This window comes from Sturnus vulgaris, chromosome 2, assembly GCF_052056855.1.
Source record: "Sturnus vulgaris isolate bStuVul1 chromosome 2, bStuVul1.hap1, whole genome shotgun sequence".
NCBI classification, from domain to species: Eukaryota; Metazoa; Chordata; class Aves; order Passeriformes; family Sturnidae; genus Sturnus; species Sturnus vulgaris.
Window position 1 is genome coordinate 112,309,181 of NC_142244.1, and position 24,018 is coordinate 112,333,198.

At 42.5% G+C, this 24,018-nt stretch overlaps 1 long non-coding RNA gene across 4 annotated transcripts in view; it reads left to right on the forward strand.

The window, feature by feature from the left end:
- Positions 1–20,634, forward strand: part of LOC148224971 (uncharacterized) — a 104,691-nt gene extending 84,057 nt beyond the window's left edge. For 2 of the 4 annotated variants that reach the window (XR_015801850.1, XR_015801841.1), the window contains 3 exons: positions 13,108–13,232; positions 19,653–19,817; positions 20,146–20,634. This is a non-coding gene — a long non-coding RNA (uncharacterized LOC148224971). Of the gene's footprint in view, positions 1–13,107; positions 13,460–19,652; positions 19,818–20,145 lie in introns of those variants that run through there. The other 2 variants (XR_015801851.1, XR_015801844.1) reach the window with 2 other exon arrangements.
- Positions 20,635–24,018: the final 3,384 nt, after the last annotated feature.

A 24,018-nucleotide genomic window follows, 5' to 3' on the forward strand; every position in this document is an offset into this window, starting at 1 on the left:
CCATCTCCCAGATCCCCCCTTTCTTCATTAAAAATCAGAAGGTAAAAAAGAGAAGGTCCCAACTCAGCTCCTGCTTCCCATTCCAGTGGAAGGTGTCCCTGGCCGTGGCAGGGAAGTTGGAAGTAGATGACCTTTGATGTTCCTTCCAACCCAGGCCATCCTATGATTCTGTGATTCCCAATTCACCCTTTTCATCATGTTCCTCCCTCCTCTGAACCCAGAGAACATGCTCAATGTCCCTTTCAGTGTCTGCAGCTCTTCTTTTTCCCTTCTGCTCATCCATCCATTTAATGCTTAGCATAACCATGAATGTTTGCCATATGGGCTTGTCTCCTGATATTTCAATCTGCCCTGAGTTTGGGGTCAGTAATAAGAAATAGGAACAATTATAAAAAAAAATTCACACTTGAAATAAAAGAATTATTTATTTTATTCCTCTGAGGCTGTATTCCTAACACAGCTTTTTGGACACCTGAGCAAATGCTTACATTGAGATTTTGTTCTGACTCTGTTGAAGTGATGCCAATAGGACAGAGATTCCTGGTATGATCCAGTTATTAAAAGGTGCCTCTGCCCAAATCAAGGTGCAAACAAGACCATATGCTGAAGTCAATAGTCGAGATTTTATTTAACAGTAAATGTGAGGTACACAGAGAGAAAGAAATAGGAAAGGGATCAAAGAGAGTGAGAGAGAGCCAGATTAAGCAAAAAATTATCACCACCTCGTGGATCTGTGGTGTTCCACTGGTCCTTTTCACTCTGGTTTTTGGTTGTCGGGGTCCCAGAGTTGTTCTTCTGGGCTATCACCTTTATACAGTCCAAATTCTGGGAATCTACAGGGTGTAGGAGCCATTCTCATAACTTGGGTTGGCAGAGTGTAAGCAGTTTCCCACAGTTTGCTATAGGGAATTTTTGTCCAGGTGCAATAACTGGGAGGTTACTCAGATTTGCCTCACCAGGCATGGAATTAGTGCCCTCCTGTTGCAAATTCCTTTCTTCTGTGCTTATCTGAGGTTCTTGCTGTGGTGGCTTGTCTAATGGCAAGCCCCTTCAGTGGGCTCGACAGTGTTTTGAGACAGCAAACTGCATTTCTTAAGTCCTTATAACTCCCTCTGTAATCATTTGCATCTTGCTCATGCCATCCAGCACACAGTAAATATGATAAAACAGACGAAAATTATTTGTGTTGCTGGAGGTCAAAAGATTTTACAAAACATGTCTGGGAAAACAGCTGGCTGAGATAGTTGCACCAGAGACATCTTGGTCACTTTGCATAGCAGCCAGCAGCCTCTTCAAAACCTCCCCAGAAACATCTCAGCTTGAAGCCTGGGCTTTGATGGTTGCAGCACAGGTATTGCAACTGCTGTGGAGCAAAACTGCTGCTGTGTGCTTCCCCCAGCAGCTCCAGGAGCTCGGTGCCTGGGGGAAGAACCTCCACTGTGATGGAGAAAAATGAGGGGAATTGGCTGAGAGAGCTCTGAAGGAGCAAGGATGCCACATTTTGGTGTTTTCTGAAGCTGCATGACCTTTGATATCAATAATTCAACGGACAGGTACAAAGCAGGCACTGACTTCATCTGCTGCTTTTTCAGGTGGTCACAGCCCTGGGTCAGCCCCTTGGTGCTGCTGGGTGGTGCTAATGGGATTTGATCTGGGGTTTCTGCACAGCAGAGAAACCCCACGAGGAGTGGGCTGCTGCCAGCACCTGCCCAGGAAATGCTTCCCATCAGTCAGAGAGATCAGGCTGGAAACTGAAGCAATTTAATCACTGTCTTTAGTAAGAAATGCTTCCACAGATGTCCTCATTTATTAAAACTATTCTTTGATCTAAAAAGAAAAAAAAATCTCATTTTATAGGAGTAGTGATTTCTGGAAAAGGTATTTTGAACTCGTTTAGGCATAGCTGGCAAATTTTAATTAGAGATGAACACTTTAGCACTTTTTTAGTTGTATTTTACTCCTCTGAAAACGTGGAGGGTCTGAGTCAGCAGGATGCACAGCTGACTCCAGCCTGGAGAGGAGGCTGGGCAGAACAGGCTCAGCAGCCTCCAGATGTGGTGCACTATTTTCTTTTCAGTGGTCTTTTCCATCCCTCTTAGAGAACTAGGTGTTATGCAGATGAAGAGTATTATTTTTTTTTTGAGGGAGACTCTAGATGACAAAAATGACTAGGAAGAGTACAATTTCTGTGGGTCTGACTCAACAGCATCTGCTTCACTGAAAGCACTGAGAGATTATTGAAATAAGGCAGGTGTCCAGGTTTCATCGAGGAAAATATTTTAAGCTGTTTTCATAAGGAGGACTGTCTGGAACAGCAAAGTTGGCTTATTTTGAGGGAAACTGAACAAGTCAAAACAAATAGAGAAATGGAAGAAAGTGGGATTTTGATAAAAGCTTTTAACTCTCCTTTTTTTGAGATTAGACAGTTGGTGTTTTGGACACTTACCTAAAAGACTGACGTTTTGGAAGTAAAGGAAATGAAAGAAAGAAAGAAACTTACATCCTGGGTACATCCTTATTATGCTTTGGAAGGGTGGAAATGAATTTGTCTCTCTCCATACCCTCTCCTGTACAAAGCCAAAATATATGCATGCTATATCCACATGCTCTTCAAAGACTAGAGGTGCATTTGTTTTTGACAAAAGTTCAGTTATTTTACCTGTCATTCTGATATATGTTTCTTAGGAAACATAGAACTGCAGTTGGAAGAAAAGAGAAAAGCCATATGGCAGACAATTACCAAACAAACAAACAAACAAACAAACACACACATACAATATAGGTGCCAAACAGCTTTTGTACAAACAAAAAGAGCAGAAAAACAGCCTTGTCCCTCTTCGATGCATCTACATGTTTCTATGAAAGAATGTGTACCTGGCTTTTAACCTCCCTTCTGGAGAGACTGTCTCTTTTACCATGTGTGCTCAAAGTATTTCCTAACACAGTCAGGTTTTAATAAGATCTCAATTTACAGAAATAAATATGTCTAACTCTGGGAATAACTCTGGAACTGGCATTGATTTTAAGCATTATCACATATTTGGCATAGCTGAAATTCTGTGGGATGGAAAGCAGCTGGCTGGGCAGGGACTGTCATGGCTCAGAAATGGCTCTTTGTAAAGTTAATCAGGACTGAAACCTCATGTCTTACTCGTACAGGGTTCCTCAGCCCTGTGAGGAAAACCTCTGGAGTAACCCCTGCTCAGGCAAGCAGGACCTTGCTCATTGGTGTCTGCTGGGTGCTGGATGGGAGGAAGCTCCTCAGCAATGTGCAATTACAGTAAATGTTACTTATTTAAGGTGCTAACTGCCATATAATTTTAAAAGCCCTAGAGCACCACCTCTGTGTCTTTTTGAAAGAGTAGATGAGGAGAGAAATAAAATTCTCTAGGTTTTGTCAGAGGGAGAGGGATTAATTTTATCTATTTTGGAATCATTTGATCTAGTGCAGGCTGCTGCACTACACAGCAGGGACAGCTGGAGCACGGTGTGGGCACAGAGGTCACTTATGCACTCACACTCACACTCACACTCACACTCACTCACTGCTGGGCACTACAGGCAGCACAGGAGCAGCTGAAATGGGACTGCCAGCTCCTCAGGGCAGCTGTGGCTGGATGAAAACAAAAGGATTGAGAAGACAGGAGCAGAACTGGTGCTGAGAGCAGGGGTGGCAGCAAAGCCAGGGTTTGGGGGAACAGGCTGGAAGGAGGATGGAACAATGGGGGAGTGCAAGGGGCCAGGGACTGGGAGCAGCCAGGAATGTGTCTGGGGCTGCCTCTTGTCATTCCTAAATTCCTCTGCTCTCATGTTTCCCCATGCCAGAGAAGATGTGTGAATGGCTTATCAAAGTGGTCTTTTTAGTCCTCTCTAGAACACATGAAAGTTGAAGAAAACAATATTTGCTGTCCCTGCAAGCCACCCCTGGAGGCAGAGCTCCATCCCAAGGATGGCTCTGGGTGCTGCACACTCAGTGTTTGTTGAACCAACTCCCCATGCTGGGACTGATGTATATTTAAAATAGAAGACAGCATGTTTCTTGCTCCTCATCCTACCTTTCCTCCCCCTCACAAACATGCAGGATGCTCAATCTGCACAGACAGACTTCTCCAGGTTTGGGAATGTGAGTACCTGAACTCAGCTGCTGGTCCTGTCACGGGACAAATCAGCTCCCTTGTTTGCCAGAGCACTTGGCCAAGTGAGGAGCACCAGGCTCAGCGTGGCTGTGCACATCTTCACTGGTGTCTCGTGAACATCTGCTACAAGAAGGGACTGAGATATCTCTGTGTTCATCCATGATAAAATTAATAACGTAATGAGAACTTACCATGGATGTGGTAGGTCTCATTCCACACAGGAGAACTTGGGTTAATTGATTGTGTTAATCACATCCTCCTCTACTCATCTTAATCCCTACATTTAATTTTATTTGGGTTGCACAGTTCCCTTGAGGAGCTGTGCTTGATCCGAGTGCAGTCAGATTCATTTAAGTTTCTTGACAGGCCAAGAGGAGAGGAAGGATGCACTGAGGATACAGCTCAATCCAAAGCAGAAAGGACAGAAGGGAGAAAAATAAAAGGAATTTCAGATACAAAATTCAAAGTGTAAGGTTCTAACTGTGACCTAATGGACCTATCATTCTTATCATTATAAAATTACTAAATAGATATGACTGCTTTAAGAAAGAAAACAGACAGGAGCAAGCTCTTTCTCACTACATGCTTTAACACTGATGTGTTTTCTTCTTCCAGGGAGGAGGAGTCCTCACCCATTTAGCCAAACCAGGGCAGCCAGGGTTCAGTGCTGCTCCTGGATCACAGGATGCACAGATGCTCTGTGGTAGAATCATGAATTTAACCATACTAAGGTGCACTAAGGTGTAAACTCTGTGGGTACTCACAGGTGGTGCTTGAGCCCAGCCCATGACCCAGTTTGGTTTCCCAGAACTGACAGAGCCCATGGGTCTCCAATCTGCAGGCACTGTACTCCTATTTTCTGAAGCCTCTGTGCTTAAGGATACAGTAAGGAGAGGCTGCTCAGCGGGAATTTCAGCTCTATCTTTGAAATTCATAACTATTGCAACTTCAATTCAGATTCTTAATGTTATTTTAATACAGGTTTTTGTGATCTAATTTCTCTTAGCCTCAATTAGGGGTTGAGGACGTTAGTCCAGTAAAATCCTGGAGGAACAAAAAAACCCCACCTAGTTTTTTTCTTCATCATATTTTGCAAATGAAGTAGTTAGCAGGGATTTAGAGGAGGCAATTTTAGCCTTGACAATAAATCGACAATCATTTGTGATGAGGCAAATAGACATTCAAGCTGGGCAGAGAACAGCTGAAGAAGAACCTCAAGAGATTATAAAAGAAACCTGCTGATGTGCAGGTTTCTGACTTTCTGGTGTCAGCACTAAGCGACACTATTCAGGTTAAACAAACCTTTTTTCTCTTTGAATAAAGCTTTTTTGCACTTGGTGAGCAAGGCATGAGTATTCGAGGAGATGAATGCAAAGCCGTGTGGCTCATCAGCGTGCTTGAATATTACCCATCCCCAGCATCCCAGGTTTAGCTGGTTGCAGGAATCAATCAATTTATAGCGCAGATATAAAAGCACAAAATGCAGAGTATATAGACCATGCACACATTATTGTCACAGATAAAGAGGAGGTAAAAAGTGCGGTCTAGGGAAATGCTAATTACAGCCGTGCCCCTGGGATCTGGAATGCAAACAAGGGTGGTCACAGGTGCTCATGGAGGTGTGGTCACAGGTACTCATGGAGGTGTGGTCACAGGTGCTCATGGAGATGTGGTCACAAGAGGCCAAACAGCGTCTTGGGGGGTCAGAGCAAGGAAGACTTAAAATGATGTAAATAATTTTTTAAGCCATGGAGATCTTTATATCCACACAACTCTGGTGGAAATCCCCTTGCAGGACCGTCATGGAGCAGTCCTGTTTGATTTCCAAACCCCAGGAACAGCCCAGAGATGAGCAGACTCGGACACAGCAGCCTGGCCTCTCTGCTGTCCCTGTCAGACCCTCTCTCACCCTCCATGGAGGGGGATGCTCCAGCCCAGCTGCCCATGGACTCTCCAGCTGAGCAGGTTTACTGCAGGTGCCCTGTGCTCTCATCCCACAGAGAATTCCACTTGGGAAGCCACTGCATTTTCTCTCTTCGGAGGTACACGATGCTGGGAGCCAATGTACTCGACATACTCTGCAACAGATTTTAGAAACTTAACGATTTTCAACTTTAGCAAGGTTGTCTTTGTTGATGATGCATTTACCCTTGTTCTCTCCAGGCAAGTCTATTAATGCACTGATAACACTTAATCCTTGACCTGTTTGCAGACAGATAAGCAGGCTGGTACCAGGTCTAGTCTCTCTAGCATAAATTACAGCACAATACGAGAAATTCCTAAGGACCTCAGCAGTTCATATAATCCCAGTGGAATTAATAAATATGCTTCAAGATATTCCTTGTATTGTAGCAGATTAATTTGTTTTTATTAATGTATCGCATCTTTGAATGTTGTAATCTCATCCTAGCTCCAGGAAATTGCTGTGATCCTTGCTCCAAAGCTCTTAAAATGTTATATTAGTCACAAGTCTATCGCTGAGATTAAAGAACTAAGAGCGTAAAGGGCACAACAAGAGTGTGGTGAAGAGGAAGTTTACAGCTACAAGATTGCCTGTTTTCCCAGGGGAAACACAATTGCATCATGAGATTTAGGATCATTGTTTTTTTCTCCTGCTAGCATTAGATTAGAAGACACTCCCGTGCTGGCATGCAATGTGTGAACTTCAAAGGGGAAGTGTTTTGAGTAAGGAAAGAGTGACAAGATTTTTCCAAGAGAAGTGCCCATCCCATGAGCATCATAGGCACATTTTTTGAAGGAGACATTTACACATTTAATCTATTTTAGGCAACACTTGAGCACTTGCCAGCTTCTAACAGGCTGCCCAGGGAAGTGGCTGAGGCACTATCACTGGAGATATTTAAAAAAAGATGATGTGGTGTTCAGGGACATGGTTTGGTGGTGGACTTGGCAATGCCAGGTTAATGGCTGGACTTGATCTTAGAGAGTTTTTCCAGCCTAAATGACTCGGTGATTCTCTAGGTTGTGGGTTGGAGTAAGAGACAAAAATCAATGTTCCTCAACATGGCACCTCACCCTCCACAAGCTCCCTGGGACAGCAATCCTTGCTGCCTTCCCACCCTGAGGCACACTCACCATCAGCCCTGAACTGTCAGGAAACAGGTCTTTTACCCCAGATCCATTCATTTCTGGCAGTGATGCAGCTTCTTGCTCTGGGCTGTACCTGTCCTGAGTGCACATTCTTCCTACAAAAGACTGGATGGGGAATTATTCATAATTTTGAATGCTTTGGTTACAGGTTTCCTCAGCACCTCCCTTTTGTGCAGTGAATTTTGGTTACTGCTCAGAGCTGACCTACAGTTCATGCCTGTGTTGTGAAGAGGTCTAGGAATGGTCAAGGCTCTCCATTCATGTCCTTTACAAAAATTCAAAACACTGCTTTGCTGAGATGGCTTTGGAAATAATGGGGTTAGTGTGAGGAAGAGCAGGAAAGGGAAGCTATTGGGGAACTTGTTCTTAGAAGTCTGTTTGGCCAACTGAAAGGAGAATATTTTGGGAGAGTCAGAAGAAAATAGTTATTAAAACAGACGTTTTTCTGGATCTTTTCTCTGAGTTTTTGGCTTCTAAAAAGCAGTCTGCTAATTACATGAAAAAATGCAAGAAGAGAAGGAAGTTCTGGCTAATCCTAGTGTTGAATGTGGATATGTTGGCTGCCTGTAATAAAACACCTTGTCTCCTTCCCACCCTGCCTCCCCTATTCTCCCCTTTTCCTCTTTCCCTCCATCCTGAGCACTGATATACCCACAGCTTTTGTACTGTGCAAATTCTTGTCCAGCAACATTTTCAAACAAACCCAACCAGATCACACATTAATGTTAAAACAGTGGTCTTTAGTTGAGCTGATTAAAAGAAAATAACTTAAAAAGTACTTTAAAAACATTAGCAGATTCAGCCTAGCCAACAACACAACAAACAGCATTTTTTATTTACTTAGTCCTTCTCTTTTTTAACGATTTTCCATTGAAATGGTTGCTAATTTCAAGCAGGAAATTCACCAGCTATGTCAGTATAATTTGCATCAATTAGCAACCCAGAAGTGGGTGCAATTCTATTTTGATAATACAAAAAAGCAGTAGCCTAAGGGTCTCTCTAAAGAGGGACTAACACACAGCCATAATGTATTGCTGAGAAAACCTCATAGGTGATAGATCTGCATAGGCCTCAGAGTGCTCCTTCTCCCTGAGGAGAGTGGTAAAAAGATATCTCAATGAGCAAAATTCTTTTAAGGGTGGGAGAAAGGAAATGTTTCATTAGTTATTTTAATAGAAACCAAAGAGGCATTTAAATATGGTGATATTCTTGTCTAAAATATAAAAAGGAGAAAGACAAGAAGACAAATAAAAATCAAGTATAAGCAAACATTACAATTATCAATTTCTCTGCCTAGCATTTCCCCAGTTACAAATGAAGATGTTATTCCAATAAGGACACAGTGGCATCTATTCAAAGCAAGTTTCAGGACTGTAAGGGGCACTGTTTGTAGCTCATGGGAGGAAAGAAAGCAGAGTGCATCTCCTCGTTCCTTGGGAACATTTTGCCCTTCTCTTGGTTATTTGCCATGGGGAGAAGGAACCAGCAGTTTTCTGCTACAGACATAATTGCAATTTCAGTTCTGATTTGTATTACCTGGAAATCAAACTGGAGCCTCCAAAGGGCAGGAGGGCCTACATGGCAGATCTCTGGAGTCTCAGAGGCTACAGGGTGTCTGTCTATATGGAAAGTATTTTTTAAAACATGCTTGCTATGAGGAGTAAATGGCAACATGGGCTGTCTGCCAATAACCTCAAATCTGTAGTGAGAAATAATTCAGTCTGCTTGCAAAGCTGAATTCTAGTCTTCCTCTCCTATATAGACTGTCAATTTCCCCTGATTTACTAAGAGTAGGTACAAAACATATTTTATTAAGGCTTAATCTTCCACTCTAATAATGGTTCTTAAAGTAAAATGCCAACATTTTACTCAGTGTCTCCCCAGCACCTTTCAGGCTCACTTCTAAACTTAATACACTGTGCTGAGGCAGGGCTTCACCACTGATGGGAGCTTTTGGCATCAGTCATTGCTAGATTTAGCTGCTGCTCTCCATATTTCATCAAGTAGCTTGAAACAAATCCATTACCAGAAGGCTGGTGTGTGTCTTTGATGCATTTTTCCAGCTTATCTAAATTGTTGAAACAGTCGAGCAACAAGCACTTGAAAATGGAAGTCCACAGGTACCAGACTGAGTTTCAGCTGTCTGGTAGGTGAAGACTCAAGTGACATTTGCCACTACCCCTGTAACAGAGACGACAGAACAGCTCCTCAAGAAAGCCCTCACTGTTTTCACCAAAACTAAACATGAAACTACAAAAGCCAGGCATGGGAGTGATTTCATAACCTGTTGTAACAATGCCGTGTGTGAGTTTACAAACCTGTAGGCTGAAGTGCATTTGAGTGTTGCTTCTGACTGGGTGTGGAGCAGAGCCTTGGAGGCTGCAGCTTTGAGATGCATTGAATGGTGATGTGACATCATGGTGTGATGGAAAGATGAGCCTCAAAGGAGCTGCAGAATTGCCCAACTCAGCATCTAGTGTGGGAAATGAATAAATGTCCAACCTATGCACATGCTAAAGGTTTGCTTTGCTAAAGGTTTAGTGCGGGTATGCCACATGTCCTTGGACTCAGCAATGAAGGTGTGAAGCCTGGCATCAGAACTTGGTCAGTCAAATCAGGAACTTGTCCTCCACTCTCCTCCTGTCACCTGTGTCTCTAATCACATCCTTTGTACAGTACATGGCAGTGATTTTTTGTGTTTGTACAAAATGCAGCTTTCAGGTGTAAGGAATGGGCATGAAGTGTGTGGTTAAGCTGACTTGGACCATGGGCTGCTCCTGAAATCAGTGGCCCCACTCCCCTTCCCCTAGTCCACAGAGACCTCTGGCTCCAGCTGCTTCCTTAGCAGGCACTGCTGTGTGTTCACCCCTCCATGTGCTGGCTCAGGGACTTCAGCAAGCAAAGCCCGGACTGCAGAGCAGCTTGGCCTGAGCTGGCTGCTCACAGGGTCAGAGCTGTGCTGGTTGTAGGGAAAGGGGTGGAGAAGTGTTGCTGGGGTAAGCACACCCTTTTCTGGCAGGAGAGATGTTTCATCATAGTGGATTCAGGATTAAATGTCACCCAGCTGGGGTGCAGATAGCATCTCATCGACAGAGAGTACAAGGGCTACTTGCAGGGAAAATTGCTAACCCAGTTGTTATTCCCTGTGTTTATGATCAGGAAAGGTTGGAGTTCACTGGCCACACAGAGATGCCAGGATGTGACTGACCTATGCCAGGGGATATCCAAATTCCTAAAGACAGGCTGTAAGAGGTAACAATTCCACAGTTTGCATCTCTTGATTGAATTTATCAGCTGCAGGTAACACTCTGTTTGATGTCTGCATCTGTACAGCCTGCAGAGAGAAGGGGTCTGTGGGAATGGGAGCATGCCCAGGGCAGCATCCCTGTTCTGCACCTTGCCTAAGGAGCTGGACAATAATGAAGGTGTTTGAGTTCAACATTAACTGCTCAGGCTTTCCAGGCTCTGATTGTGGCTCTTGGAGCTGAGACAGGCCCCGACAGCACTTCAGCTGGATGAAATAAAGAGAGCAGCAACTGGAGAGCAGCCAGCATGCAGTTAGCTGGGAGAGAGAGCACTTCCTTTTCATTTTTATAAATTTGTTCCAAGACTGTTTCATTAAGCTTATTCTTTCTTTGCAGAACACTGGTCTAGTTTTCAAAAGCGTTTCAGGCTGACTGGCAAACCCTTGCACTTGTGAGGAAATGCTGATGCCAAATTCCTGCCTGCTCCCATGAAGTCCAGCAGCTAGACGTAAGGCTGGGGTGCTGAGGAGATGAGGTGTCCCCTTTGAGAGGCACAGGGACCAGCTCATGCCCTGGAGACAAGGTCCAGCCAGCACCCTCTGTGATCTGGTGGGGCACAGGGTGGGCTTTCCACAGGCTTCTCCTCAAATATGTAACATCTGGGAGCAAGGCAGGACGTGTAGTAAAGGCCAAGCAGACTTAGACCTGGGCTACTATAGCAGCAGCATTGTTGCAGAGGTTGAGATCCCTGAAATTTTAAAAAGGAAGGCTTCCTTGAGACCCTGTTGTGGAAATAGCCTTTCTTAGGTGCTCCTGTGGCTGGTGTGGGCTGCAGAAACACTTCCCTGGCACACCTGAATGCAGGGAATACCCAGGAAGTTTTGGATCATCCATCAGCACAGACAGAAATTGTGGGGCTGGAGAACACCTGCAGCCTCCCGACAGCCAGACTGAGGGAGGAATATCCTGGTGGAATTGCAGCAGCTGTTCCTAGAGCATTCAGCACAGAAAATAAAGTTGCTGTGATGAGAAAATCAGAGGCTAGAGTGAGGATGCAAAACAATATTGCTATCAAGGTGCTACAGTCTGAAAAAAAGAGTTTGAATAAAAATGTCAGAGATCCAACTGGAGAGATGCTCAAAGGAGGACTAACAAGACATTCCTGTGTGCTGGATGCCAGCAAGCAAGTGAAATTTTGATTTTAGGCATATAGCAAGGCAAAAGTATAACTCTAGGGAATGAGTTGTAGGCACACATTGAAAATATGAAGAATATTTTCTTAGAGGTCTTCCCTCTGAGGGCAGGAGAAGCACTGCTCAGCATGGGACTGTGGTGCTGTTGATGGGAGCGTGGATCTCTCTGTATCCACCATAATCAGGACTCTGGAGGCTGATCCTTCAAGCTGCTCTTCTCCCAGACATCACAGCTATGAGATCCAAGAGAAATGCATAGCAGGTCCAGGATCAGGCACAACAAAAACAGGGATAAGGATTTCTGGGAGCCTCACTGTGAGGCACAGAACATGTGTTGGTTAACAAGAGGCTATTTAAATCTGCATTGAGATCATGGGCAAAATACCCAAGCTTAGGATATGGAGTGTGGTACAAGTGAGGAAACTTAAGTAAATTGTATTGATGCAACTTGAATCAATTTGTATTTGATCTGGTCAACAAGCCCAAAGCTTGTAGAGGTATTTGTATTTCAGAGGGATAATGGATTATTTGGGGTTAGGACGAATGAGGAAGGAATCGACTTCAGCTAAGATCAGGCAGGTGCTCACATTTGGGCTGGACTTGTTTGTGGAGCTGCTGCCCCTTTGTGCTCAAAGGACTGAGGGTGGGTGCTGAGTTAATTCCTGCACCTCAGCTGGTGGGCTGTGACCTCGAGCTGAGGACAAACCTTGTAACAGGTGTGCAAGCTCCTTTTTCCTCTTAGGCTAAATCAGTGTGAGCTACTCTTAACCCAGTTGAAATACCTCCTTGGAAAGAAGTTTCAAAATATCTTCTATTTTCCTGTTGCTTGATTGCATCAGCTTAAAATTCACCTTTCAATCAAACTGGTGGGAATTTGCCTGCAGTCTGCTCTTGAAGCAATATGGTTCTTGCAAATTAAACTGGCCTCAGACTGCGGAGAAATGAACAGGAGAGGAAAAAAGCTTTATCCTAGACAGGAATCTTAAGAGTGACTCTGATCTTCAAGTTTAAGCTAATACAGTGCCACTGATATCAAAGCAGACATTCTTCCTTTACACAGAAATAAATTTGATCAGTGGTTGGGCTGTTAAGTCAGTGTTATTCAACTAGATGTAAGAATTTATAGCATTACCAGTTTATTAATAGTCAGAACACGAAACTTTACATTAGTGTCAGGGATGTGGGGGAGAAGCAGAGTGAAGAATGGAAAAATATGATATTATTTGCCCAGGGCAGACAATTAAAGAACAATCTACTTTAACAGTGTCACCTTTATATAATTTCTCCTGTCTTCCATTGCCACAGTTTTCCACACCTCAGGGGAAGAGCTGGCATTCTTAGCAGACCTCCTAAATGGGTTCTTGTTTCTGTGAGATACTCTTATTAATATATTTTTTTTATTTTTATTTTTTTCTTCTTTAGGAAAAACAATCAGGGAAACCGCTCCCAGACTTTGCAGAATCACACAATGAAGTTATTCCTGTTCCTGGCATAGGGGAGCTGAGTGCTGGGACACAGCCACAGCCTTTATGCTCTTGGGCAGCAGAGTGGGTACATTACTTTGCCAAATAAAAACTATTACTTTGATTTTTCATATATCTTAATGTATTGTATGCATTTCCTTAAAGATACCATCAGCTTCTATTTCCTGCTTATTTATTCAGCAAATGTCTCTGCATCTGAGAGGAAAAGAACTTTTAATTCCCAGGAATCTGTGCTCTCTAAATTAATGTCTGTTACTGTATTCTTTTACATTAAAAAAATGTGAGCTCCTCACAGTTGTTTGTATAAACACTTCTTATAAAGACATGTCTGAAATTAAATATATGCTCTTGGGAGTGCAATTTTTTCTGTTTTTCAGTGTTAGCCCCTGGTTTCTGGTATTCAGCATGACTGCTCTCCTGCCAGCCTTGCTGAACTTTGTAGAGTGACAAGATTCCCTCACATTATTAACATCATGCTGCCACTGCAGTGACAGTGAAGGTGCATTTCATGGACATTTTGGCCTCTACTTCTGTTATCACTTAAATTACAGCATCCATGTTATGGAAAATATTTGAAATAGTAACCCTTGTAACTAGGGATAAAAATTTAGGTGCAAGAATTTACTTAAGGACTGAGCTTCTCCAAAGCTGTGCTCACTTTGTGTATTTAGGATTTTATGATCCCAGCCTGTGGCAGGTGGCTTTCTATCAAAGGCACTGCAGACCTAGGGCTGGATGTAGGAAGAATTTCACATTTGCTGTACCCACAAAACAGCATCACTAAATGTGATGACTTGAAGTGTCTCACTTAAAATATACAGAACAAATAACTTCATGGGCATCTTTAAGGAATGCAGCCTTAAAACTATTGTGTTTCATTCCTAAATTTTGTTTTTCATTTTGTAACCAGTGAACAGTAATGAGCTTTTCACTCCTGCATGTTGTTCTGAACAGGATAGGTGATGTCCCAAAGATTCATCTTGACACATTTCTATTTTTAGCTTCTGCTTCTTTTGTCTGCCCAACTGGACATTTTGCAAGAGTGCCCATTGCCTTTGAACTGTTCTCTTTTGCCTCTGACATTAACCTTTGGGCTAGAGACACCTCTTTGGATAAATGTAAAGCTATGTTACACAAGGAATATGTATCAGTCCATCCTCCTCTTTCTGAGGCTTAGACAGAGGTGTCATTTATATGGGATGAATCCATTTGGCAGTTGTTAATGTTGATTTGACCATTTCTTGCCTTTTTTTTTTTTTTAATTGCACAAGAATGAATTGTGTAGCATTTATTTGTCTTACAGAAAATTATTTTAAAGCATATCTATAATACTGCTCCTAGATCTAATCTGTGAAATTTAGACCTGAACTGTAAGACTAAACATTTATAATGTAAGCTCTAGATAGGAAATAATGACTTATTAATAAAATCTCAAAGATAAAATGCTGCTTTTAGCCTGCCTTCTAATGTCAATATGTTTTCAAGCAAGCCTTATGGCTTTGGTAATGGAAAATGGTCTTTCTGTTCTCAAGTGTGCTTAAGGCCTTAAATTCAGACCAGGCAGATGTGACTAAAAGTCATCACCCATTCGACTGCTCTGTGATCAGCTACAAAATTTAGAGCTGTAGAGGTCAAGTGTCTGGCTGTCTGTCATAATTGGCATCTGTGCTGGAAGTCTTAACAACCATTCCAGAGCAGGAGCTGTGAGTGCTGAATACAAAAGCTCCCTCAGCTCCAGAGTCATCCCTCATGCCCATACAGCTGCTGTCAGTCTCTGTGACATATATCAATATTTTACAGCGGTTGTAGGACAGCTGGCTGCCTAATTTGGGATTAGGCAGAAGCATTATTCACTTCTAATCCCTGAAGAGGCAGAGGTTGGGGAGCTGAGGGTTTGAGACTTGCCCAGAAGATCTCCCAGGAGGTCCAGAAGAGGCAGAAACAGCATATGATAAACAGTTTGGGAAAGACAAACTTCTTATGGGTCACCTGAAATAGTGCAAAAAATGGCCAAAATATTCTATAAGGCTATGAAAATGATTTCTTGTGAGGTCTCATGGAAAAACATGGTCAGACTCATTTTACAGATTTTTTTTTAATGGAGTATGGGATAAAGTCAAATCCTTTAGTGTCTCCTATTGCACTAGAAAAAAAGGATGGACCTGTCAAGAGTTAGTCTCTATTTTCTCTATTCCCAGTATTATTGGTCATAAGTGAATTTTGAAAACTAGTATGTTGACAGAATGGGCAGGAGCAGATTTTGAACATCATTATTGGGAACATTTTCCTTGAATGCTTCTCTTAGTAGATGAAACGTAGAAGAACCTTTTCATACTTTGAAGATCAGAAATTTCTCTTTGACAAAAGAATAAATAATACTTTTTAAAAAAAATTTTTCTTCAACTTGTTTCAATATGAGATTTAGAAAAATATGCCTAGAAAAACTATGTTAGAAAAATGATGCTTGAGGTGTTTAATTGTATTTCACCCTGGAATGCTCTTTTTATGTATAGGAGATCTGAACAGAAATTCTTTTATTAAAATACTCCTGGTATCCAAAAAGCAGCCTGCTGAGTAAAAAGACCCTTCTGAACATGTACAGAACTTCTGAAGATCCTTTTGCTTGTAGTTTGGGCATGTTTAGACCTTTCCTCTGAACACAGTGAACGAATAGGTAACATTATCAGTGAGGGGAAGTGAAATACTTAAAATGAATCATGTGGAGCTACCACAGTTACTTCTTAACCAGATATGTGGGAAGTTGTCTCTCTGATGCAGTATTCACCAAGGGAGAGAAAAGTGGCAAAGCTTGTGATATTTGATGGCACCACTTTAAAAATGAAACTTGCTTTTTTTTCATTGCCATTGAATCCCTTTCATACTCTGTCAATTAACAATATCTTTGTGGTAAAAAGGAAAAATCTATCCAAGGAACAACAGTAGGTGATCCTTTTCCAAAATATTTCAGGTGATTTTGACACATATGAGGGCTGGTGAAGAACCAAACTCTATTACTGGATTAATAGTCAGGACTATAACAACCCCTGGCTGGAAAATACTGGCTTACTTTTCAGATCTCCAAGCATGTTTGTTTTAGAAATACAACCTGTTGCATTTGCTTTGACTAAACATTTATGTAGAATGGCCAGAAGAGCTGGCAAAGAAAGCCACAAGACAGGACGACCTTGTCCCTTTTTCCCAGAGAGGATATCACAGCTCAATCACAAAATCAAGGCTAACGTCAAAAAATAACTCAGTTCAACAAAAAATCCCCAGCTCTGAGTTTCTAATCCAAAAACAGTGCCCGAGGCATTGGAGGAATCAACCCCTTCCTTGGCTGTTTCTCTACCACTGCACTCTCTGGCATTGGCTCCTGTTCACCTCTGGGTAGCTGAGCTGTTGTCAGCTTGTGTTTTCTAAAGGGAGATCAGAGACTGTGCCTTTCTGCTGTCCTAATTTGGTATTTTTAGAGTAAGACTGGGCTAACCCCTGCTTCTGTGCCAGGCCAGGCTGGGGAAGATGCTAGAATTTCCTTCCATTTTCCCTGGAGTAGATAAAACCCTCGTTCTGACAGGGACAACCAAAGATGAAGCAATTTCAGGGCCTGCCTTCTGCTCTCTGGCCCGCAGTGAGTGCCCCTGATGGTTCATGTGGCAGTGATAGCTCAAACCCTTCTTCACAGCAGGTACCCCCACCCACTGGCAAAGGTGTTTGTGGGCTCTGTGTGCATGCATTGACTTCTTGAAAAAAATAAAATTTTCTTTTCTTCAGCTTGCAGAGGATTTGCCAGCAAGCAAAGCCTGGTGAAGATTCTGCCCATTGGAGTAGGAAGTCTGATTTCTCTTAGCAGCAATGGTTGGAAGTCTGCAGCTGTTTTTAACAGGCAGAAGAGAGGGAAGAATAATATTTTTCTTTCAGAAATTGAACTGAAGTTTTGATTTTTCATAATGGAGAAACACATTCCTTCTCTGCTGGCAACTGAGATATTCTCCACAACAATTTAGTGAAACAAAATGCGTTTGTGACAAGGACAGGGCAGCTGGGAATGTTGGTTCTGCTTGTGAGAGCACACCCCACGTAGGCTCTGCCATTCTCTTCCAAACGTGGGTACACCATAGGGGAGAGGAGGCGTGGGCTGAGCTGCAGCTCTCCCTCTGCCTCATTGTTCCTCTGAGGGGGCAAAGAAAAGGCTCAGCTGGCAGCTTGCTAAGCTCAGGAGCAATGGACTAAGTGCTTCTGTATTTAATAAAGAGCAGAAGTCAATTATAGCACCATGCAGGAGCAAGGTTAATTGGGGCAGGAGATTCAGGGGCAGGGCTTTGCCAGTTCTCCCCTTTGTTCAGCACAGTTATACACCCAGCTGTATATGTAGTTATATATTCAATATCCTGAATGTAGGCCATGCTGTGGAAGAAAACTACCTCGAGCTTGAGGCTTAAAAGCAAACTCCCATTTGAATAATTCCGATACAAAAGGCCTCCTAATTTTTATTGGGGATGTATTTTTGTTTCTTTCCATGGTCGTATAACACACAAAAATGTGAGGGAGCTCTTTGTTCTCTCCCTCTCGGGTGCTGTACTTCTGCGCAATGCAGAGCTACCTTGGCTCGCTGTACTGACATTAAGAAAACCAAGCTTTGTCTGCAGACTATGAGCAGTGTTGTCTGCCAAGAACCATCAGAGTTAAGTCATGAGGGCAGAAAAGTAAAGTTTTAAGGTGGGCTTTTGGTTATTCTGACTGAATTAGTTATAACTCTAACTGGCAAAGAAACCAGAGTAGCACAATAAATATCCCAGGCTTATAATGATCAATACTGCCAAGTGACAAAGCAAATCCTGAAGCTGAGAGATGGAAGCACTCAAGTCTTTCAGTCTTGCTCCCTGTAGGAAGACACTGATATCTCTATGTCACTATGAACCTCCTTTGGAAAGATATGAATCCTTATTATTACCAAAATTGCCCTGTCAGGTGCTGCAGAAACCTAGCATAAAGAGTTGCCTGCTTTCTCAGGTAATGTTGGGTATCAGAATCAGAGGCAGCCGTCAGAGGCAGTCAGGAGTTAAAGAAACACAGAGGAAAAGACTATTTATCAACAGGAGAAATGGTGATCTCAGCATATTGGGAATTTTTGAACCATTGACTTTCATAGCTGGTGATGAAAAAGATGATTTTTCACTGCTAGGTTACAAAATCCTATCGACTGCAGAAGGAGATAACTTGTGCTTATAGCTTAAGCACAAGCACACAGAGATGACCCGGGTGCAGAACTGCTACAGAGAACTCCTGAAAGCCCACTGGAGGTTCTACTTGCTCTGTTTATTACTTATTTACTTAGATAATGACAGCAATCAGTTTCACAAGTCTCAGACACAGTCACATATCACACATTAGGCCAATGAAGAAAACCAGTTGAGAGTGTGTGTGCACTTACTGGCTGTGGTAGAAGGTTGTGCCAAACCAAAAGATGGTTGCCCTTTGCAGTGTGAATCTGAGGCCCTACCAGCCTGTGCTCCCACTGGTAGCTTGCAGAAGTTGACATTAACAAGTGTGCTCCAGACAGAAGCCCAGAGTATAATTTATTACTGCAGCAAATCCATGTGGTCCATTTGTAGCCAAGCATATTCCTACATCTGGAAGAGGCAACCAGGGCAGCTGCAAGGTGCCAGGCATGAACCTTAGGGTACAGTGAGCCCACATTTGTATGCCAGACAAGGAACATATTTTGGTTGCTGGGCTGGGTTTCACATCATTTGACTGTGTCACACTGTTGTTATTTGCCTCAGCCTCAGCCACCCTCACTATAAAGCAGCTTGAAGGCACAGGCAATTCTTGGTGACAAAACCTCTCAGGTTTTTAGAAGTCACCTCTGAACAAGGCAAATCTGGTACTTGTCTCAGTAGACCATGAAGGAATCTCACTCACAGGCTCCAGTGTGGATATCAGCAATGTACATGTACATTTATATACTTGGTTTGGTGATTTCCACATTAGATCTTGCCTGTGCTCTCAGAAAAGCCTGGGTGAGCAGCCTGAGTGAGGAGAGCTGGTCAAAGTTGTGCATGCACAAGTACTGGGCTCTCTCACAGAGAAAATTTGGCCTCATGACTGGGACGTTGACTCTCCAGCTTGTTAGGATGGTGGAGGTCAGCAAGGAAGAGACATCTGAATCTCTTGTGATGACTTTTGTCATGGACAAAATGTATTTCTTGTTGCTTTTTAGTTTTTCCTGTTACAGTCATAAACTGTAATTGACTGAGGTTGAAAAAAGACTGAACTTGCTGGGGGATGCTGACTTCTACAAAGGGGAGAAATTGTCATATCCAAAGGGCACAGTTTGTGTACTCTCCAGGACCCCAGCCAGGTCTTAAACACTTCTAGAGATGGACCACCCATAACTTCTGTGGGCAACATGTGCCAGTGCCTCACCACCCTCAAAGTAAAAAATTTCTTCCTAATATCTGAAATAAATTCCCTCTCTTTCAGTTTCCAGACAGTCCTTAGCAGGGATGATGAAGAGTGGCAGGGGGAGCCTCTGCACATCCCGTGTGCCCTCCACCCCTGCAGCCCTGTCTCCTGGAAGCTGGTCTGTGTGCTGCTCCACTGCTCTTTGCTGAAGGGTGGCCTCCTCCAACGAGCTATCACTCACTGGTAAATGATAAGGGAAGGCCGCTGAGGCTTCACTAACTGCGTTCATTACAAACGTTGTAATTGTAAAGATTTGCTATAATTCAGTTAGCTGCCCTAAAACCCTTGGCAAGCCACATTATTGAAATGATTATTGTTACAAGATTGTTGTAAATTGGAGTCAATCATCCAGACGTGAAATTGTCTTTTTTATATCTGTGTGGTAGGGAACAGTCTTCCTCCTTTTATTTCTTTAAATTAAAATCTCCTGGTTATTGTATCTCAAGTACCTTATTGGACAATGGGATCCCTTCCCAAAAAATGCAATTAAATTTCCTCATCTCCTCAACAGAGGTGCCCTGAGTCCTTCTAGTCTGACAGCTCATGGCTACTCCCATCGGGGTTCTTGGTGCTGCAGGAACACTGCTGTCAAGGATCACACAGGCACAGGTGCCTCTCCTTTCCTGTCCAGCTGCATTGGACCAGAGCTTCTCCACCTGTGCCTGTGGGAATGGCTGCAAACTGGACAACAGAAAACATACATGGGCATTTCCACACACGTGCCAAATGAACACATCACAGAAGAGTAATTTATAAATATTCAGAGTTCTTTACTGGCTGTAAATTTATGAGCTGCTGTGACAGCCCTATGCAAGATGGCCTGTTAATTATTTTCAGAAGAGGACTCCCAGGTCTGAAGTGGTGAAGAAGCACTGGACTAGCCCACTTGTTGAACCTCTGAAAATCTGGATTCCTGCCGAGTGTTCAGGCCTGGTGTTTGTTGCAGTCTGAGGAAATATGTGATCCTTGCTGCTGCTCCTCCCACAATGTCCTTTTACTGCTTTAATGCATTTAATGCCCTGACAGTTGAGCAGGGAATCTTCTGCATATTCAGGACGTCACCTCTCATGGACAAAGGCAGTTGGATGGCTGGAGATTATCCTGGTCATTACAAATGCCAATACAAGGATAGGAGTTGCTGTGCCTCCTAAAGAGATAATAATTTTTATACTATGTAATATAGGCAATAGTTTGAAGCTTTTCTGAGGACTTTTTCTGTGACAAGCTTGGTATGTGTATTCCATGGAAGGGGTTCTTCTGACTGACCAGAGGTGCAGATGTGGCTGATAAAATATAGTCCAGCACAGTTGTTGGCAGTAGGTAATTTGGTATTTATGAGCCTTCCCTGAGGCCTAAGAGAAAGGCCCTGTCTATGTTCTGGTTGAGCTGTACCCTTCATAGGAGAAGGGAAAGGGGAAGGAAATTGGACTTTATATCAGTGACTACTTCTTTAGATTGCATGACCAGTTTCCTGCCCAAGCAAGAAGAGGTGTCTTTAGTCCTGGATTTGTAACAAAAAAATAAACAAACAAAACAAACAAAAACAACAAAAAAAATATTAGAAACAATCAGTGTTCTTGTGTCTCTTGTGAAGCCCTTGTCTAGTGATAGCACCTGGTGCTCCTGTGGAAGCTGTGGGAACAGGCACTTCAGCTATCCCTTGCACAACCCTTAAAATTACTCATCTGATAAACGAAAGTTCTTGTTGTTTTGGAGCTGAAAACACAGATCCCAGCAACTGTGAAGGACACAGTGGGAAAAGGGGCCAGACAGGACTGTATTGTGCTTGCAGAAGCAGAGGGATGTTCTCACTGTTTCCTGGCCTCTGTGGAACCAAAACTGCCTCAGTCTGATTTTCTCTCTGCCTTCTGCAGAGAAACCAAGAAGGCTGGGGCGGGAGAAGGAAAAACTCCAGTGCTTCTGCTGTGGGCACATGTGGTGTGCCATCTTGCACTGCAGGATGTCTCCTCTGCTCTTTCCAAGTAGAAGACCTCTAAGGTAGAGTGGCACAAGGGAAAGAGGCTTTGCACATTTCTCTTCCCTGTGAAGCAAAGGGAAAATATTTTGGGGAACAAAAAACACGGATTGCCCATGAAACCTCTTTTCACACACCCCCAGATAAAGCATGAGTGGCTGTGACAGACACCCCAGAGTCTGGTTTTGGCTATTTTAATTTTTCTTTATTTCTCATTATTGTCCCTGGCTGTCACCATGCTGTCCTGGGTTAGGAGCACACAACATACCAATCTTAATTGTTTAACTTGGACTCTTCCTTGCTCTCAGGGTGACTCAGAAAATCTTGTTGATGTGTGACTGTCATCGGTCCTTCATACCACTACAGCTTTCATGAGCATTCTTGTAGCACTGCCTGCCAGGCCTCTCCTATCTCACACAGAAAAAGCATGTGGCTCAGCTGTGGGAGCAATGAAAGATATTGAAAGGAAATTCACTGGGAAAAAAATATTTTCTACCTAAATAGAAAAATTGTCATAACTTCAGGCAGAAAATACCAGATCAGGTCTATGGAAGCTACTCCTACCTAGAAGCCAGGAATTTTAATAATTTGAGCCCGCACAATAACAACTACATTTTTCTTTATTTCCCCCCCCCCCCCCCCAATTTATGTATTCAGCTGAAAACTAAACCTATTACTGTATCAGTGATCAAATACCTTATGTCCAACCCACTACCTCCCTCAGGGAGAAGGAAACATCAAATGCCTTGCAGAAGAATCTGGGGTAAAGTTGAAAATGAAAAGTCGCTGATTTCAAAGAGGGCAGTTAAAATGCTGGTCAAATTGAGAGCTTAATGCATTACTGAGGTGAATATAAAGTTCTTCGTTGGTTGTGGTTTGTTTTTTTTTCCCCTTCTGAATCAAAATGTTTCAAAGGCATTTAAATAAAACTGAATTGATATAATTAGTACAAGCCCATGAGAAGTGATTGAATTACTAAGTATGGCCACTGCTATGGCTACATAATGGAAGCCTTCAGTTTTTATTAATTCCATGTTTGAAAATCTGGATTAAACACCCAAACTAATAAGTCCAAACACTGATGTAAAATCCAAAGGACAACAGCATTGTCACTCTGTATAGCAGGGCACCAATTCAGTGCTTAATTGGTACAAGAGCTGTAATAATATGGCTCATGTTTAATTAATTAGAGTTCTAACTAGTCATGAAACTTTTAAGAGCTCTTGGTGCTGTGAAATTGTTGTTGTTTATATCCAGTGTGCTGCAAAGCTTTTCCTCTCTGACATCTCACTCTGATGGGGCAGCTTCACTGGATACAGGCAGCACGTGTTTATCAGCATATCACAAAAGCAAAAATTTTATTTGAAGGAGATTTAACATCCATCTCGTTAAAAAGACTGGAATTCATCTTGGGTTTTGCTTTCCCCTAAGAGGAACAGGGAATAACGTGGCAAACCTGGGCAGTTAAAATAAAGTGGTCAAAATACTTGGTGAAGTGTTGATTAGCTCCCACTGTCCTCCTTCTTGCTGATTCCTATAAGCACTCACAGACTGTCTTGAGAAAGGGCTTTCTTGGCATTTTATAGATTTTCCAGGCAGAATTTTTCTATATTAAAGGAACAGTGTTCAGTTTAATGTTCCAGCCATATGCCAGAATTTATAATCCTTTACATTTAAAGCAGTTCATCTAAATTTGATCCCAGTCTCGTGCAATAAAAAAATATAATTAAAGGTGAATGTAAAAATTATTGAACAAATATAATAAAAGGGCAATTAAAGTGTTCAGATATAAAAATGCAAGAAACTAAGGGGAGCCCTAACCTCTTAAATTATTCTTAAAGCAAATATACTTAATCGTGTAGTCTATTCTTTTTTTTACCTTTTGCCTAGACCTGCATGAAATACTGCTAAATCAGGAATACATTCTATTTTTTTGCCCCCTAATACCTACTAAGATTCATGGGAAGGATAACTTGCTATTAACATAGGTTTATCTTCTTTTATTTTCTTAGAATTAGCATACTCATGGTACCAGTGCACTCTGTGAAAAGAACATCTTGTTTGACATTTCTTCATAGATTTTTTTTTTCCAGGTGAATATATCTAATCCCTTTTTGTAAAGCTCATGTATATTTTAGCCACTCTCAATGTCCCATAAAAAGTACTCCAAAGCTTAATTCTGTGAACTACCAGCTCTGGTTTCCTGTATGAACCTGTTATCTGCAAGTTTCACTTGGTGCCCTTGCAGGTGTTAGAGGAGACAGTGGCAATCATTCTCTTTTCCCTTTCTTGTTCCTGCCTATTCACAAAAAATGTTTGCAAAAGAGCCGTCAAGTCAAATTGAGTACTCTGCAGGAGAGAGTCCTTCGCCATAAGATTAATGGGAATAATGTTCTAGAGGAAATGCCC